Source organism: Lycorma delicatula, chromosome 7, assembly GCF_047948215.1.
Source record: "Lycorma delicatula isolate Av1 chromosome 7, ASM4794821v1, whole genome shotgun sequence".
NCBI classification, from domain to species: domain Eukaryota; kingdom Metazoa; phylum Arthropoda; class Insecta; order Hemiptera; family Fulgoridae; genus Lycorma; species Lycorma delicatula.
The window spans coordinates 19,770,624-19,789,850 of record NC_134461.1 but is presented as its reverse complement, the minus strand read 5'-3'; positions in this window follow the sequence as shown (position 1 = coordinate 19,789,850).

Here is a 19,227-nt window from a genome sequence, read left to right as displayed (position 1 = left end):
CTTTCAGTAAACGTTTCCTTTTATTATATTTTAAGATAATAACATGACCCTTAATAACATGAGCCGTATAGCTATCGATCCGTAATCTTTTCTGGTAATTTATTCTTGTACGACCAAAAATATAAAGACATTAATATATTTATTACATCATGCACACACCGGTACCGGCACAACTGTAATCCTATTAGTGACATTAGACCATCTTTTGAAATAATTTTTAGAATATTGGTGAAATTCAGAAAACAGATTAAACTGAATAATGGAAAGTTAACATTTTTTTATATTCTGTTTTATCGTTACATGTTTACAACAACAATAATTAATGATTTTCAAAACTACAACTTATGTCTGTAGCGTGACAAAACGGTATTTAATTAACGATTACAACCGGAAATTATTGTAAACAAAATGTAATTAATGTGTTTATTTGAACCGTTCATACATATTAATATTTTATTTTAATACGCTAAATTTTTTTAGTTATCTGATTTAAATATCACAACAAAACTAGCAGTCTCCTACCAAAATATAGATCGTTTCAAGTTAAGAGAGTTTGCTTTTCTGTTTAACTGTGAAAAGTTATTTAAGGGTTCCGATACTTTATATTTTAATCTAATAGTATATGATAACCTAATGTCTGGCGATGACCTGAAATGAATTGTCACTTCTGGCTATCGCAAACGCAACATTAAGAATAACAAGCGTACCGTACCGGGCTTAATAAAGAAGATGAAGAGTAGTCTGTCGTTACCTTCTTCGAAAAGACAAATATATGGTTTTATATGCCTAGCCCGCTGAAATTCGTGTAATATTCAACTCTTCGAATAGCACCTTCGTTCTCTATCGACACACAGACCGACCGAAAAAGGAACTTTCAGAGAAAGCGTTTCACATTGTGCCTGTTTAACCTAAGGTCCTTTATATCTACCACGATAACGAGAAAATAATACGAGTAATGTAAAGTTATAATTTCACGTATATCTTTCTGTAAACGTAACAGTATTTAATTAAAATTATTTTAACTTTAGTTTAATAGAACTAAAAATTCCCCGAGGATATAAAAATCACATATTTAGGATCGATTAATAAAAATTTTATTAGAAATATATCGACTCGAGATGATTTTTTTTTTAAATTTGAATTATTCTAACATCGGCCTAATTATTGTTAATAATCTAATTAAGTATTTATTTACTTTATTAAAAAATTAACTGAAAAGATGTAATCGTTCATTTTTACAAACGCATCAGTATAATGAAATTTGATCGATATTATTTATTTAAATTCTGTATTTTTTTTTTTCTCTTCAGTCATTTGACTGGTTTGATGCAGCTCTCCAAGATTCCCTATCTAGTGCTAGTCGTTTCATTTCAGTATACCCTCTACATCCTACATCCCCAACAATTTGTTTTACATACTCCAAACGTGGCCTGCCTACACAATGTTTCCCTTCTACCTGTCCTTCCAATATTAAAGCGACTATTCCAGGATGCCTTAGTATGTGGCCTATAAGTCTGTCTCTTCTTTTAAATATATTTTTCCAAATGCTACTTTCTTCATCTAATTGCCGCAATACCTCTTCATTTGTAACTTTATCCACCCATCTGATTTTTAACATTCTCCTATAGCACCACATTTCAAAAGCTTCTAACCTTTTCTTCTCAGATACTCCGATTGTCCAAGTTTCACTTCCATATAAAGCGACGCTCCGAACATACACTTTCAAAAATCTTTTCCTGACATTTAAATTAATTTTTGATGTAAACAAATTATATTTCTTACTGAAGGCTCGTTTAGCTTGTGCTATTCCGCATTTTATATCGCTCCTGCTTCGTCCATCTTTAGTAATTTTACTTCCCAAATAACAAAATTCTTCTACCTCCATAATCTTTTCTCCTCCTATTTTCACATTCAGCGGTCCATCTTTGTTATTTCTACTACATTTCATTACTTTTGTTCTGTTCTTGTTTATTTTCACGCGATAGTTTTTGCGTAGGACTTCATCTGTGCCGTTCATTGTTTCTTCTAAATCCTTTTTACTCTCGGCTAGAATTACTATATCATCAGCAAATCGTAGCATCTTTATCTTTTCACCTTGTACTGTTACTCCGAATCTAAATTGTTCTTTAACATCATTAACTGCTAGTTCCATGTAAAGATTAAAAAGTAACGGCGATAGGGAACATCCTTGTCGGACTCCCTTTCTTATTAGGGCTTCTTTCTTATATGAAACAAAATAGATTCTTTCTGTTACTGAATTAACTGTAATACGTACAGATTTGAAAAAGGTATCGGTAGAGGATACCCTTTTAGAATTTCCAACCGTTGTTTATTGTAATATTAATGATAAAAAAAAAGTTGCAGCAGCGTTGTTTGTCGGTATAACTAAGGTTTTGATACGGGCAATCGTTGTACTCTGCTTCGATGTCTATTTTTTTGCGGACGTATCAGCCCGCATACGCTTACGGCTTCTGGAGTTCAACAGATTAGAAACAGTATCGTTCCAGACACCGCTACTTTCTATTAACAATTTGTGTCAAATTTGAGATGTTTGAAGATGATATTGCGTTACGCTATGAAGCCTGCTCGCTAAATGAATTGTCAAACAAAGCGGATAAGACAAAAAAGTGGTAAATTAAGACTTTCATTAATTTGAATCGCATGGTTTTAAGCGGTGGGAAAAATGTATCATATTTAGTAAAATAAAGCTAATAAGAAGTTGAGGAGGATGAAATGGGAGAAACAATACTGAGATCTGAATTTAAGAGAGCATTAAAAGATTTAAATGGCAGAAAGGCTCCTGGAATAGACGGAATACCTGTAGAATTACTGCGCAGTGCAGGTAAGGAAGCGATTGATAGATTTTACAAACTGGTGTGTAATATTTATGAAAATGGGGAATTTCCATCAGACTTCAAAAAAAGTGTTATAGTTATGACACCAAAGAAAGCAGGGGCAGATAAATGTGAAGAATATAGAACAATTAGTTTAACTAGTCATGCATCAAAAATCTTAACTAGAATTTTATACAGAAGAATTGAGAGGAGAGTGGAAGAAGTGTTAGGAGAAGACCAATTTGGTTTCAGGAAAAGTATAGGGATAAGGGAAGCAATTTTAGGCCTCAGATTAATAGTAGAAGGAAGATTAAAAAAAACAAACCAACATACTTGGCGTTTATAGACCTAGAAAAGGCTTTCGATAACGTAGATTGGAATAAAATATTCAGCATTTTAAAAAAATTAGGGTTCAAATACAGAGATAGAAGAACAATTGCTAACATGTACAGGAACCAAACAACAACAATAACAATTGAAGAACATAAGAAAGAAGCCCTAATAAGAAAGGGAGTCCGGCAAGGATGTTCCCTATCTCCGTTACTTTTTAATCTTTACATGGAACTAGCAGTTAATGATGTTAAAGAACAATTTAGATTCGGAGTAACAGTACAAGGTGAAAAGATAAAGATGCTACGATTTGCTGATGATATAGTAATTCTAGCCGAGAGTAAAAAGGATTTAGAAGAAACAATGAACGGCATAGATGAAGTCCTACGCAAGAACTATCGCATGAAAATAAACAAGAACAAAACAAAAGTAATGAAATGTAGTAGAAATAACAAAGATGGACCGCTGAATGTGAAAATAGGAGGAGAAAAGATTATGGAGGTAGAAGAATTTTGTTATTTGGGAAGTAAAATTACTAAAGATGGACGAAGCAGGAGCGATATAAAATGCCGAATAGCACAAGCTAAACGAGCCTTCAGTAAGAAATATAATTTGTTTACATCAAAAATGAATTTAAATGTCAGGAAAAGATTTTTGAAAATGTATGTTTGGAGTGTCGCTTTATATGGAAGTGAAACTTGGACGATCGGAGTATCTGAGAAGAAAAGATTAGAAGCTTTTGAAATGCGGTGCTATAGGAGAATGTTAAAAATCAGATGGGTGGATAAAGTGACAAATGAAGAGGTATTGCGGCAAATAGATGAAGAAAGAAGCATTTGGAAAAATATAGTTAAAAGAAGAGACAGACTTATAGGCCACATACTAAGGCATCCTGGAATAGTCGCTTTAATATTGGAAGGACAGGTAGAAGGGAAAAATTGTGTAGGCAGGCCACGTTTGGAGTATGTAAAACAAATTGTTGGGGATGTAGGATGTAGAGGGTATACTGAAATGAAACGACTAGCACTAGATAGGGAATCTTAGAGAGCTGCATCAAACCAGTCAAATGACTGAAGACAAAAAAAAAAAAAAAAAAAGCTAATAACATATTATAAATACTGAAGGTGTGGTAATCGTATCGTGCCAGGGTCAGATTCCGTAATATTTGTATATATATAGAAAAGGTCGATTCTACATACATCTTTGATTAGCAGACCAGCAGCTTACCTGGATCGATCGTGTTAAAACCACATCTTAAAAACGTCAAGATAATTACGTTATTTGCGACTTCATTGTCCATCCTTAATTTTATAGCCGATTCGGTTTCATTAATTTCAGGCTTCAATACGTACAGTATTAGTTGTCGGAGTGGTATTTATTTTGCCGATTTTAAATTACCGATATTGTTACAATTTTATTTATGGAAGAAATTTGGTACTTTTTCGTTTCTCCCTCCCCACAAAAGTTTGCGTGTTTTTCACTTGGAAATAACTCAAAATAGCAGGAAATATTGATATTGACAATAACCAGGTTTACGTTATAAATATAATCTAACCAAAATCAACCTACACTCGCTTCCCTCGCTAACCTTACTAATTATTAACAGTAATGTTTTGAGTATTTAAATAACAAATTCCATAATTATCGCAATTATTTATTATTTAAAAGATCAAAAAATGACTGTTAATTAGTCCAGGTTAGCGAGCGTAGGTTAAGTTTGGTTTGATTATATTTTTAATTAATTATATACGATAATGCTTATATTTTTAATATGTAAAATATGAGGATGCGGGGAATGTTTTACCGGTACAAAACAGCAATTTTTTAGCGTGCTATCGGGTTATTTCTTCAACCCGGATATTCACAGTATCAATATTTCCTGCTATTCTGAGTTATTTCCAGGTGAAATACTTGCAAACTTTTTGGGTGGGAGGGAGAAACGGAAAAGTATCAGAAATATATATGTTTAACAGCGAAAAATAAATTTTTGGAACATATTTTTCCTTCATTTGTTAAATGTAATATTTTATCTCTACAACGATTGTATTTATATAAGATTTTCAAACGATTCTTTAAGAGTGGAAATAGAAACGATGAAAATATAAATGTACATAGGCAAAATTTAAGAACAAACGATAACTTCTGTTATGGAAACCGATAACTGAACTTTTTAGGTTTTACTGTTACCTAACCCCAAAATTATCTAATTATTTGCCAAATTTTATTAAAAAAAAAGAAATAAAAAAATTCGTATTTGAATTAAAGGTGTTATTTGAAGGGTAAAAATGTTCTTAAAGTTATTCAGTAAATAATATTTGTTTGCGATAAAGAGTTTTTTCTAAAATGTTTCTAAAATTGATGGATGTTTTTTTAAATTTAGTTACACGTTTTATAATTGTATTCCAAATAATGTGTTTATCGCTATTCTTATATTTGTAACTTCGTCTTAAGTGTCCGATGAATAAATCGGTTACAGCGCTTATTATTGATGTATATAAAAATATTTTTATTTAATTACGAATATTTTTCTCAGCAAAATCTAATTTTTATTAATGGACATAAAGATTAAACGCGTAATAAATTCTTGCCGTATCACTTTTGACTAACAACCGAAAATTCTATTACGCTGGAATGAATCTTTATTAACTTAATGAATAATAATTAATTTTTTTTTCTTTGTAGAAAAGAAATTGTGGAATAAATAAATAAATTTTGAATATTTTTTTACAAACTACATTCTACTTTTTGTTATATCCGAATACATCTTTAAATGAAATAAATATTAAAAAAGGAAATATAATTTTATGACCCAGAAAAATGCTTTTCAGTCGTGGATTTATTACGTTTCATTATTTTTAGTCGCAATTATAGTAAATTACAGAATCTTTAAAAATTTTAAATATTTTTATAATCTATTACAGTATTTTTTGTGGCATTGAACAAATTTGGATGAGGTACAAGAACCGTCATTCAGATAATAATTTTTCTGATAGAAATGACGTTCACTACATCTGCGATCATAGCGAGAACGGAGAGATGTCATTTGTAGAACTGAATATCACCTGCATCTTAGTTCAATGCAGGTATGCAGCAGAAGCTGTTCGTTCAGCTTAACGAAGAAGAAAACAGGAAACCGCTTCACTCCTGAGGTTTCCTACGTAAACCTGGTATGTTTTGTTTAGTATTATTGAGAATGTATTTCAAGTTGCGGCTTATGACCGGTTTCAGGCTGTTTTAATACTTTCCTAACACCGGTTATTTATTCTTATATAGTGAAAAAATAGTAATTCAAGAAAAAACTTTAAAGCCTTCAAAAAAGCTGTATATTATTACTTTTGTCTGCTCTCCCACCCTCAAAATCACCACCCAAGAAATGTTCTGAAATTGTTTTAAATAAACTAGAAATTTTTTTAAAAATCCCAAAATTTGATATTTTTATAGTTTGATCGATTCCCCCACCACCAATATTGCCTACAATTTTTTTTATTGCCACTTGCACTACTACTATGCTTCCAAAGTCGAAAAGATAAAAATCTGATGTGGACACCGCCTGTCTTACTTGTAAGCCTATTAAATTACATATACACGTATTTTAAATTGAAAAGTACATAAAATTTTATTTCATTAATAACTTCTGATATATTTCATACTATTTTTTTTATTGTTATTGAATTATTAATTGTAATTTTTTTTACAATCGGAGGTTAATAATTATTAATAAATCAATATATTTAAAATAAAAAAAAAGTTAAAAAAAAGGAGATAATGGTAAGATAAGCACGTACGCATTACTGAGCTTAATATAATTTCGGGTTATGTACTCAAAATTTTGAGAAAATTTACCCCAAAGAAACTATCTATCCCATCCCCTGGAGATATTGACCCCTTACTTTTATCCAAGAATATCCTAATATACACGAGTCTCTGTACCAAATTTAATCGATATCAGTTCATCCACTAAAAAGTTATTAAACTCAAACACGCCAATATACGCACATACAAACATTACCCCCACACTTTTCTGGGATTCCTCGGTCATGAAACGTTGAGAAATGCAAAAAAAACTATTCCCAATTTCCTGAGATGTGCGTTTAATTGAAATCCAACCCCCGAAGGACACCAGTATCCACGATCTAGTATTCAAATCCGTATAAAAGTAATAACTGCCTTTACTAGGACTTGAACCCTGGAACTCTCGACTTCCAAATAGCCGATTTGGGAAAACGCGTTCACTACTAGACCAACCCGATGGGTTACGCCATCTTTAATCTAACCAAATATTTCCTAACTTAACCTAATCCTCTACCATCTTGTAATTTCCCTAATTTAAATAAGATTATGAAATCGCGCAAGATACTCTTAATTTTAATTTTAAGCTATTAAAACCCTATTTTTAAACAACCCTTTGTTTTGAGGCCCATCCCTGTGTTTTGAGCTAAACAGGGGTTAAATTAGAGAATAACTAGATCAAACATTTTATGAAAGTTTAACCACCGAATAGCTACCTCTTTCGTGTAATTTGACGCCTTCCGATTTTTCATTTTTTTGAAATAAAAAACACACGGTATTTTCTTTAAATACAAATGACCTGAACAATTTCAAGCTTTTAAATATTTGTCCTGATTTTATAAATCAAAATGAAACTTTATTAAAAATAAAAGATATGTACTTCATCGGTTAAATGCTTCATAAGAGGAGAAGGACAACACTTTTACCACTTCTTCTGATGTGAATTGGACATAATAAAAAACCTATCTTTATTAATTATTTCCTAATTAGTAAATAGAGAAACAGAATTTTAGTCCACCCGATGTAAGATACCCCCCTCAGAATCGTTTCATACTAACAAGATGTATTACTTACACGCTTAATTAACACATTTCAGCCAGATTTCTATGTTGCTTGCATGTACTGCCTGTAATTTCATGTAAAAAATGTTACATCACATCGATTATTATATTCAACATTCCTGATGCTCAGTATATATACAAAATTTGACTTAAACTTTACTGAATGACCAATAACTACATTTTTGAAAAAATCTTTAGATTCAACCTTTTGTTGAAATTACATTGCATGTAATTTCAAGTAAAAAATGTTACACTGCATCGAATGTTATATTCAGCATCAGGAATGCTGAGTATATATATATATATAAATTGATTATAACTTTATTGAATGACCAAAAACCACATTTCTGAAAAACATTTTTAGATTCAACCAACTTTCAAAACATACGTTTTCAGTTTTTAATTAATTTAATGAATATTACTAATACTGATTGTAAATGCCATTTTGTTTCATAAGATATCGATCATTGCCACTTCCAATATTAGTATTCTTAGATTATTTTATTTCTCTAACAGTTATATATATATATATATATATATATATATATATATATATATATATATATTATTATATGCATAATATTTAATGTAACATTGTACAGCAAATATGATTATGCATTCGTATGTATGATTAAATTCCATAAGAGCATAAAGTTGTGGATGTTCTGACATGAATCACAAGTTAATTCTAAAAATGGTAAAGCCATCCTCAAGAATAACTAGCATCCCGTGTCAGATTTACCAAGGACTGAAATGTTTCCTATTGTCTTTTACATCGAGTCCAACATGCCGAGTCCGCAGAAAAAATCATCTAATATTCAGCTGAAAATTAACACTTTTCACTACGCTCGATATACGGGCTGGCTTTAACATCACTGCCCTCAGAGAAGGCTACTCTAACTAGTATCTCTTGCACCTTGTTATCTTTACGTACATTGCAGCTGTATATCAGAGTTTTAGCGTATTGTAATCGGTCCGAATTGGGCATACGTGGTTTTCACTCGATCTTCGGGTTTTGACATCTGAGGAACCCAAACAACCAAAAAGCGGATGGAAATTTTCCGGATGTTTGTACGATAGTGCGCGCGCGCGTGTATATGTATTTGTGTTTAATGTTGGCCTCTTAATCACCTTATTTCTCAAAAACTATCAGACCGATTTTAATCAGACTTGATCAGATAAGTTCTATATACGGGGCTTTGAAGCCGTTAAATCTTTAACTTAAAAAGTCAAGGAGTCGAGGCTGTAGGGCAAGGTCACCCTCAGCATCTCGAGTTTTCGCCCGATTAAGTCGCATTTTTCTCAGGCATATTAGTTAACGATTAAAAAATAACAATATCTGCAAAAAATATCTTTTGCAAAATCCCACCCCCGTACCGTAAAATTCGGTTATAGTCTTCTCCTGTGTTGTGATGTCACAGGTGAGCGGTAGAATTAAATAAATTAATAATATTTAGAGTGTAAAAAAGGAACTCGCTCTGAGCGGGTTTCGAATTCGATCGCCCGGTCGATTCGGTAACTGATGCGTTAAGCTTCGCGGCTACACCGGTCTGCAGACCGTACAAGCGAAACTTGTTCTATATAATTTGTGAAATTATATTAATTTAGTTAGTGCCGACCGTCGCAGAGGACCGCCACACCCACACGAATTAAATACGGTATGTGTACGCGCATTTTTAGAATCTATGACTTAACTAAAGGAAAAAAATATTGTATTTAAATAAACCGATAAATATTTTATACTAAGTTGTGTGTGTAAGGCGTGCATCAGAAATAATTGTGTTTTCAGATTTTTTATTACATTAGAACTCGATAAAAAATTTAACAAAGAAAAAAAATTAGAAATTTTCTTTCACAATGTTTAACGTAATTCATTAATACAGATAAAACACTAACCAACACGCAACACATTCCAGAAGGAAACGACTGTACCGTTCGTACCGAGACGCGACAAGAATTGAAATTTAATCTACGCTGCTAGGATATCGGGCGAGTTGACTTCCGAAAAATCCGGAAAATCGAGCAGCACGGATTTGATTACGGCAAGCTAGATCGGATGAAACAGGAGACGGGCGGTATACGCACTATCTCTTCCCAGATATAAGGTGCTTGCGGCCGCACTCCTGGATTTTCCCAAAAAAGTATGTCACACAGTTTCTTTCGGGACACTATGATTTTCGGGGCAAGCTGGCGAGATTCGGCCTGGTCGATGCGAATTTATGCCCGCAATGTCGGGTGTTAGATGACGCTTTTTATGTGCTATACGAGAAGCGTGTAATACGCATGAAATATGATGACAAGCGTAACGAGATCGTTTGTCGACCGGACGCTCTCGGGTCAGGACTGAATTTGCATCTTAAGCAGACCGAACGGTCTACAGTAGAGGAATTCATAGTTTATCGAGGAAAAGAAAGGATTGCGAAGGGGTTATTTTTATTGTTGTTTCTTTGTTTTTGTTAATTCTTTGCAGTTATAGTCTTTGTTAGTTTTTGTTTTAGTTTTAGTTCATGTTGCGTGTCGGACTCTCTTTAACCTCCTCGCTCAGCGATTGCGTATTCAGTCTTTTTTACGGCTAACCGAGATGCGTTTTGTTTCTACATGTCCACCTTTGTTAGACGTACACCGAAGGGAATATCGCTTACGGCATTCGCATCGTCGGCATCCTGGCCGAGACGAGACTGGAATATGTCTACCGCCGAGATTTTTGAAGATGATCTCCGGTAAAGCCCATCAGGACAAGATATGGTGGGGATGGCATAGCGACCGGAAACAACACGTGGTTGGTATCTTCCCCTTCGGGGTCAGGATGCTCTTTACCTGTGCATCTTAGCCCGTCGATTAACCTAACATTAATGTCAAACAATTTAGCACTTGTATCTAAATTTGTAATTTCCGAGGAGTTATAAAATGTTTTGAAAAATTACAAAGGGAGCAAAAGATTTCAAGCTGCTTTGCTACACCGATATGTACATTTATACTGTCGTTACGTTAAACATTAGATCTTATTTGCAACCCGCTAACTTTACGGTTTTTACATGTTGATTTATCTACACGAATAGTAACCGCTTTTACGTATATTTAAGAGTTCATAAACATCATTATAATCAGACAAATATTTATGGTAGTTACTTCTTTTTTAATTAATGGCGATTTCACAAATTTATCCTTATTTGCTACATAAACTTTTTTACAGTTTATGTAGCAAATAGTTCAGTCTATCCTCGATTCCATTATAGCCTACTATTGCTAAAACTAGGAATGTTTGGAAGCAATAATTATAAAAAACTATCACAAAAACACACTCGCTTCAATATTTTAGTACGTAGCACATTATGTTAGAAATACGCTCTATAAAATTCTCATGTTATTTGTTTAAATTCGGTGATAATACCGACATAAGTATTGTAGCTTATCAATCGTTTTAAAAAAAACTAGAAAAATCGGTTACCTCGTTCAAAAGTTATTTCATTTTGTAAAACGCTAATTTTTATATATTAATATCACGAAATTATACATTTAATAGACTTTTTTAAAAAATGAATTGCACAACAAAATATCTCACTAATATAAAAGTATTATAGTGCAATGGAATCTGTAAAATTGAACTATTACTTGACGGAAAAAAAGTTTTTTGAATGAAATATTTTTTTGGTTTCCTTCTCCCGTTAATCACGTCGGAAAAGAAATAGTATCAATCTACGGTGTATTGCTTGAACAATCCACCGTAGATTGATGAAAGGACTGCATTCGAGATCCTACTTTTTTCTTTTGTTTTTTTTTTTTATTTAATTCTCTAAGTGGAATTTTTTTTATTTTACAACTAAAGGTACAAATTTAGTTTTCCCTCCAAATATTGGTAACTATTAGTTGAGTGAAGATAAACCGATAAAGATTCACGATAAACATAAAGGAAGTTACTTTTACGAGGATTCCAATACTAGATCGTTGATACCGGTGTTCTTTGGCGGTCTGGTTTCAATTAACCACATATCTCAGGAACGGTCGGCCTGATACGGTACAAGACTACACTTCATTTACATTCATACACATCATCCTCTGAAGTAATACCTTACGTTGCTCCGGAGACTAAACAAAAAATAAATAGCGATTAAGCTACTTTCTTAATTGTTCAGAAATAAAGAAAAGCATTCTCGATTTTTCATCTCCATAAAGTTGCGGTATATCTATCAAAAAAGATACGCCGGTAATGACGTAATAATTATTTTGTATCGTAATTTTTTTCATTACATTTTTAATCGAGACAAGTAAGTTCAAACTGTAGATCGTTGATTTCCTCGCCGAACATCGACGTCAGATACTTTGTTAAAAATCACGATATAAACTTAAATACAAGCGTTTAGTTTTACACGACTATAAAAATATCGGTTTATAAAATATCTTTTTCACGTAAAAGAAAAAGGTAACAGATTTTGATGCTACCCACCGGGTCGGTCTAGTGGTGAACGCGTCTTCCCAAATCAGCTGATTTGGAAGTCGAGAGTTCCAGCGTTCAAGTCCTAGTAAAGCCAGTTATTTTTACGCGGACTTGAATACTAGATCGTGGATACCGGTGTTCTTTGGTGGGGTTGGGTTTCAATCAACCACACATCTCAGGAACGGTCGAACTGAGAATGTACAAGACTACACTTCATTTACACTCATACATATCATCCTCTGAAGTATTATCTGAACGGTAGTTACCGGAGGCTAAACAGGAAAAAAAAGATTTTGATGCTGTTCTAAACGCAGGCTCGTTCTGTAGTATTAGTTTAAATATTTATTCTGAGTCTAATGTAATCGTAGATAAAGATTTGCTATAAAATGTAAAAACATTTGTTTAATTTTAATTTGTTTTTTTTTTTGTGACGGAAATTGTTTTTATTTTGTTCATAAACAAGTTTACAAGTTTTTAACAACGATCAATAAATAAATATCGTGTAACATTGTTAAACAATTTATTTAATAACCGCCTAATTTAAGCACTTATAAAATTGTAGGGGAAGTTCGTCTACTCCAGTCGATTCTTTATTCATTTCTTTAATTTTCTTTCTATACTTCACATTTTAATATCGACGGTTGTTTATCCTCTACGTTCCTTTTCTAGGTTTATTTCCTCGGGTTTCTTGTTATATACGGGTCCTCCGTGTATTCCTTACTTCTTTCTCCTTGTGTCGATTTTTACCGTACTCCTCGTTTCTCTTATTTTACCAGTCCCTTTAAATTCAGCTCTCGTAGCGGGAAGACCGCTATGCATCGTATCGTACCGGCTCTTTTTTCCAGATCCTCGATTTCGAAAAGTTAAAAATTGTAGATACAGTTTTTTGCTCTTTTCGTCCTTTAAATAAGTAACCGCTCTCCTAATATTGTAACCTAAACGATTATTGTTGCGCTATATTTTTTAAATGCAGATTACGGATGACGGTTGCAAACAGGTGAATAAGTAAGAACCCCTTTCTTTTCATTATCTCGTACGAATTCAAACGACTGATCAGGGGGGAAAGAGGCGTAAACAAAAACGTAAATTAAATCCCGGATGAAGCCGCTACGGTCATAAAAAAATATTTTAAAGAAAAAATATAGAAAAGATTAAAAGAAATAATTATGTTGATTTTTTTAATAATTCAAATGGAAGTGAATACTTGTGTATCTTTGATGAAATGTTATTGTATTTATTAGGAAGAATACGACTGATTCAGTACATATATGAAGTAACTGCAGACTAGAGTAGTATAAAACATTACCGTTAAAAAAAGGGACACAGCAAGAGAACTAAAATACATAAATCATCTCTCTTATAAGAGAAAGTGACAGCTGTCTAGTAAAAAAAAAAACTCAAGGGTGATGTTTTGTATCTCATGTGCACGTGTTCATCCGTTTTAATGTACATATATATATATATATATATATATATATATATATATATATATATATATATTTGTGCAGAGAGAGAAAGAGAGATATATATATATAATAAGTGAGTAAGCATGCTCTGTAATATAAACGATGTAACATAAATAACTAACAAATCTCTTCATATTCTCTCTTTTGGTTTTTGTGACTGTGATATAAGTGTGCGTCCATTATATTTCAATACATATACACACACGCACACACACACACACACATGCATAGGCAAGCAAATAAAATGTTTCGACTGTAGAATAAAAGGAAAGAACTATTATAATAATTTTATAAATGTTTCCTTGAAAATTTGTGCATTTCCAAGCATACAACGTAGAAGGAATAAAATATTAAAAGCTGATAATTTTTATTATATTATTATTAATTTTTTATATTATTATGTGTTATTAATAATTTTTATTATAATTAATGGAGAAAATAGAAACACACAAAAAAATTATCAGCTAGCAAAAGCGTACTGCCGGGTTAATTGTCTGCTATAACTCGATTGTTTGTCAACGGAATTTTACAAATGAGGTGTCATTTTCTTCAAAATAAAATGCTTAATAAATTTTGTGTTAGTAAAAATTATATCAAATAACCAATCACAAAGATATTGAAGAATAAAATAATTAAGATGGCCGCCAATTTTTAAGGTGACGTTTATAAAATTTTAATTACTATAGGTTTACCGGCTCCTGAGAAATAATTTTTTGTTGAAAATCACAAAATGGCGTCCAGAAGGAAAACAAAGTAAAGTAGGACTTACGTCGATCAGAACGTTTTTTCACATTTTGGTCTCCTGAATCAGATTCTGGAGTTTGGCGAATACGTTTCGCAACATTCTGTACGTACGGTCTAATTATAAATACAATATTAAAATTATAGAGAGCTGTATTTTTTGTATTTCAGTCCGTGATAAAAAATGAACTAATCTGTGCTCATCAGTAGAATATGAATTTTTATATTTCACTGAATATTTTACATTCAATTTATACCGACGTGAATATATTTTTCAAATAAAATACATTTAACTAATCGGTCAATCGATCTTAAAATTAAAAATAAAAGGATCGGATAAAATAAGTAATAACGAATCTTAATTCTAATATATTTAAATTAAATGTAATGTTTATAAAATTTAATTTGAAGATAAAAATTATTAAAAATGATATAACAAATAAACCGCTTTTTTCTGCTGACATATTAGGGAAAAATAATTACATACTTGTAGTAAAATAACGTGAAAATATTTTAAATAAATGGCAAGAAATTTAAATCCTTTCTTGTTGAAGAATATACATAACTGCAAAAAAATATAATTAACCTCGGTTCTACATATATTGACTTTTTTTCGTTTATTCTCGATAACCGCAAAAACTACTGAACGTCATTAAAAAAATGTACCTGTAGCTTTCTTATGACACCTGGAAACTTAACCGCAGTTTAAATCTCATCGATCTCACTACTATGTAAATCGTAAAATAAAAAAGCTTATAAATAAAAATCTATAACTTCCTTTATCAAGATTTAATATCGATGTCTATGATAATATCGAACTCTTCAGACAGTAATTATGCGATTAATAAATTTAATTCGTCGTCTATAAAATATCAATTTGTATTAGTGCCATATTATACGTAAAAATAAATTAATTTGATAATAGAATTATAGGAAATGACGACGGTTTACAAATTTAAGACTGTTTATAGATTAATACGCTGTGTATTAATCGTAGTTCCTCGACTAAGAACTTACATAAGGGTAAGCCACACTCGTAATCGGCATAGATTTGGCTTTCAATTTGTTATTAATATTTTCATAACGCCTAGGTCACAGATAGAAAGAACTTCTAGGGCTATTAGAATTTAGATGGTAGACAACGTAAATCTACGAAAGAACATTCTCAAAGACTTGAACAGCAACGCATACGCTAATTAAGGTTAATATACGCTCGGCTCAAAATCGAATTCACACTTTGAAAAATATGTTAAGTTTCAAATCGGTTTTTGATTACTAAGCTGTAATTGACTACCCGAATTTGAAAGATATTCAAATAGGTAACGCGATCATAAAACTTTCGAAGGGATGACATCGTCGTTGTAGATATTACTTAAAAATTACTAGGAATTAAGATAAAATTAGGATAAGCTTATTTGAATGCGACGTTTATTTACGCGAGAAAAACATTAATACAAAGTTTTTTAAAAGTATTTTCAATTAATAGTTCAGTTTAACCGGTTGCTGGGCTATAATTTAAAAACCATCAGCACGTGGTTGTCAGTAGTTTGCAATGATTATACGAAATTAAAAATACCGTACTAATTCAGAAACTTATTTAAAAATTTAATATTTTTAATATAATTAGGCTTTGTTATTTTTTATAACGATGTAATTTTCTTGTGATTTAATTTTATTTTCCACATTTTACAAAAAATTGTATTTTTGGATGAAGCCGTGCTTTCACGGCGACATCTTTGTTTTAATTAAATTTTTTTTAACGCGTCGTTTAACGCATTACATGTTCAATATACTAATTAGCATCGATCTTTTTCAATATAACCAGATGTATATTTTTCTTTTATTTTTCATAAAATTCTGACAGATACTTGTAGATTGCATAAAATGAAGCGATTTGAATGAAATTTGCTATCGACTAGTGGCACAAGGTAAGGTTATAAAACGGCATAAAAACATAGGCAGCACTGATGTGTTGTACAGGACCATGAAATTATCAGTCGGACTGGCTTTGCTTGACCTAATTTTTCTCTACGCAAGTGAACACTACTGGGTAATGATTAATGCATTATTCTGCGAAAAAGTGTGCAAAAAAAATGAATTATAATATCAGAAATTAAATCGAGCCAAATACTCTTTTATAAACACCGCATCTCAAATGCAAAAAAAAAGTGTAGTTTCTGGGCATGCGGCCGTGCTTTCATTGTGACATTTTGGTTAAAAATTCTTACGCGTCAATTACAATTTGTTCAATATTCTGCACATCGATGTTATTTAATAAAATATTAATTTTGTTATTTAAAGATGACAAAGAGTAACATAATTATTACAGTGCGATTATAATGTAAAGGATGCAGACTAGAAAATTCACACTTTACATCTGTACAGCAGTCTATACCTTTCTGATTGCTTCACCAAGAATTGTGTCATTAAATAATCATGGGACCGGTTAATATATGATTTTTTTTTTTTTTTTTTTTTTTTTTATAATTATTTTTGTTTGTCGAGCGTTTGTTGATTTCTTTAGTTTTATTCCTTACTGTCAGTGGTGTTTCTGAATAAAAAACTTGTAATTTTAAGTTCCTATAATAATCGTAATATTTTTCAACCGTCTGTGAATTTGTTTAAAGATGAAGTACGAAAGTTCAATGGATCGGGTTCTTTTTGACCCGCTGAAATCCATTTATTTAGCTTGGATTACCGGAACGATGTAAGTTAATGTCAATTTAAATAAAATTATGTTTCTAACCAAAATTTTTATACCTACAATATTGTATATTAGACACACTCGCGCGCTCGCGTTCATGTAATTTGAAACTTTAAGTAAAGGTATTAAGATTTACGGTAGGATATAGTACTGCAGTAGGCGTATAAGGCATCTTTCTGTAGAAAAATGTTTAAAACTGGAACCGCTAGTAAAAGTCGACTAGAAAAAGTATATCGGAATACACCGATTTTATTACTCGAATAATCAGGCTACTTCTATATAGAAATAGATATTTTTGTGATTTATCTGATACCATACGTGTACAGCGCTGTGACTTTTTTTATTATTTGATAAAATAACCGAATAAAAAGAAACATAATTTGAAAAACAGAAGTAAAATATCCAATTTCTAAAATCGAGATATATTAAGTTCTTCGAAATGAATTCACCGAATAAAACCGAATGCGAGTGATCGACCAAACACCTTGTCTCGTTCGTGTGAATTGTTACGTTCATCCAGTTTTTTAGTTCGTTAATGTATGTTTTATCATTTTTTTAGATAAGAATTTTGTACATCCATTTGATAATTTCATCAAAAAAACGACGACCTTTGATGGCTTTGTTAAGGGCGAATACAATAAATTTCAAAAATTTTCATCGATCTTATTTCTTACGGGAATTTCAAACGACAATCGTATAAGATGTAAAAGATGTCTAAAATAAACATTTTCCATCTCGTTTTATTAAAGATTTTCATAATATATTTCGTGAGGAAGCGATTGATAGATTATACAAACTGGTGTGTAATATTTAAGAAAAAGGGGAATTTCCGTCAGACTTCAAAAAAAGTATTATAGTAATGATACCAAAGAAAGCAGGGGTAGATAAATGTGAAGAATACAGAACAATTAGTTTAACTAGTCATGCATCAAAAATCTTAACTAGAATTTTATACAGAAGAATTGAGAGGAGAGTGGAAGAAGTGTTAGGAGAAGACCAATTTGGTTTCAGGAAAAGTATAGGGACAAGGGAAGCAATTTTAGGCCTCAGATTAATAGTAGAAGGAAGATTAAAGAAAAACAAACCAACATACTTGGCGTTTATAGACCTAGAAAAGGCTTTCGATAATGTAGATTGGAATAAAATATTCAGGATTTTAAAAAAGTTAGGGTTCAAATACAGAGATAGAAGAACAATTGCTAACATGTGCACAGTAATAATTGAAGAGCATAAGAAAGAAGCCGTAATACGAAAGGGAGTCCGACAAGGATGTTCCCTATCTCCGTTACTTTTTAATCTTTACATGGATCTAGCAGTTAATGATGTTAAAGAACAATTTAGATTTGGAGTAACAGTACAAGGTAAAAAGATAAAGATGCTACGATTTGCTGAAGATATAGTAATTCTAGCCGAGAGTAAAAAGGATTTACAAGAAACAATGAACGGCATAGTTGAAGTCCTATGCAAGAACTATCGCATGAAAATAAACAAGAACAAAACAAAAGTCATGAAATGTAGTAGAAATATCAAAGATGGACCGCTGAATGTGGAAATAGGAGGAGAAAAGATTATGGAGGTAGAAGAATTTTGTTATTTGGGAAGTAAAATTACTAAAGATGGACGAAGCAGGAGCGATATAAAATGACGAATAGCACAAGCTAAACGACCCTTCAGTAAGAAATATAATTTGTTTACATCAAAAATTAATTTAAATGTCAGGAAAAGATTTTTGAAAGTGTATGTTTGGAATGTCGCTTTATATGGAAGTGAAACTTGGACGATCGGAGTATCTGAGAAGAAAAGGTTAGAAGCTTTTGAAATGCGGTGCTATAGGAGAATGTTAAAAATCAGACGGGTGGATAAAGTG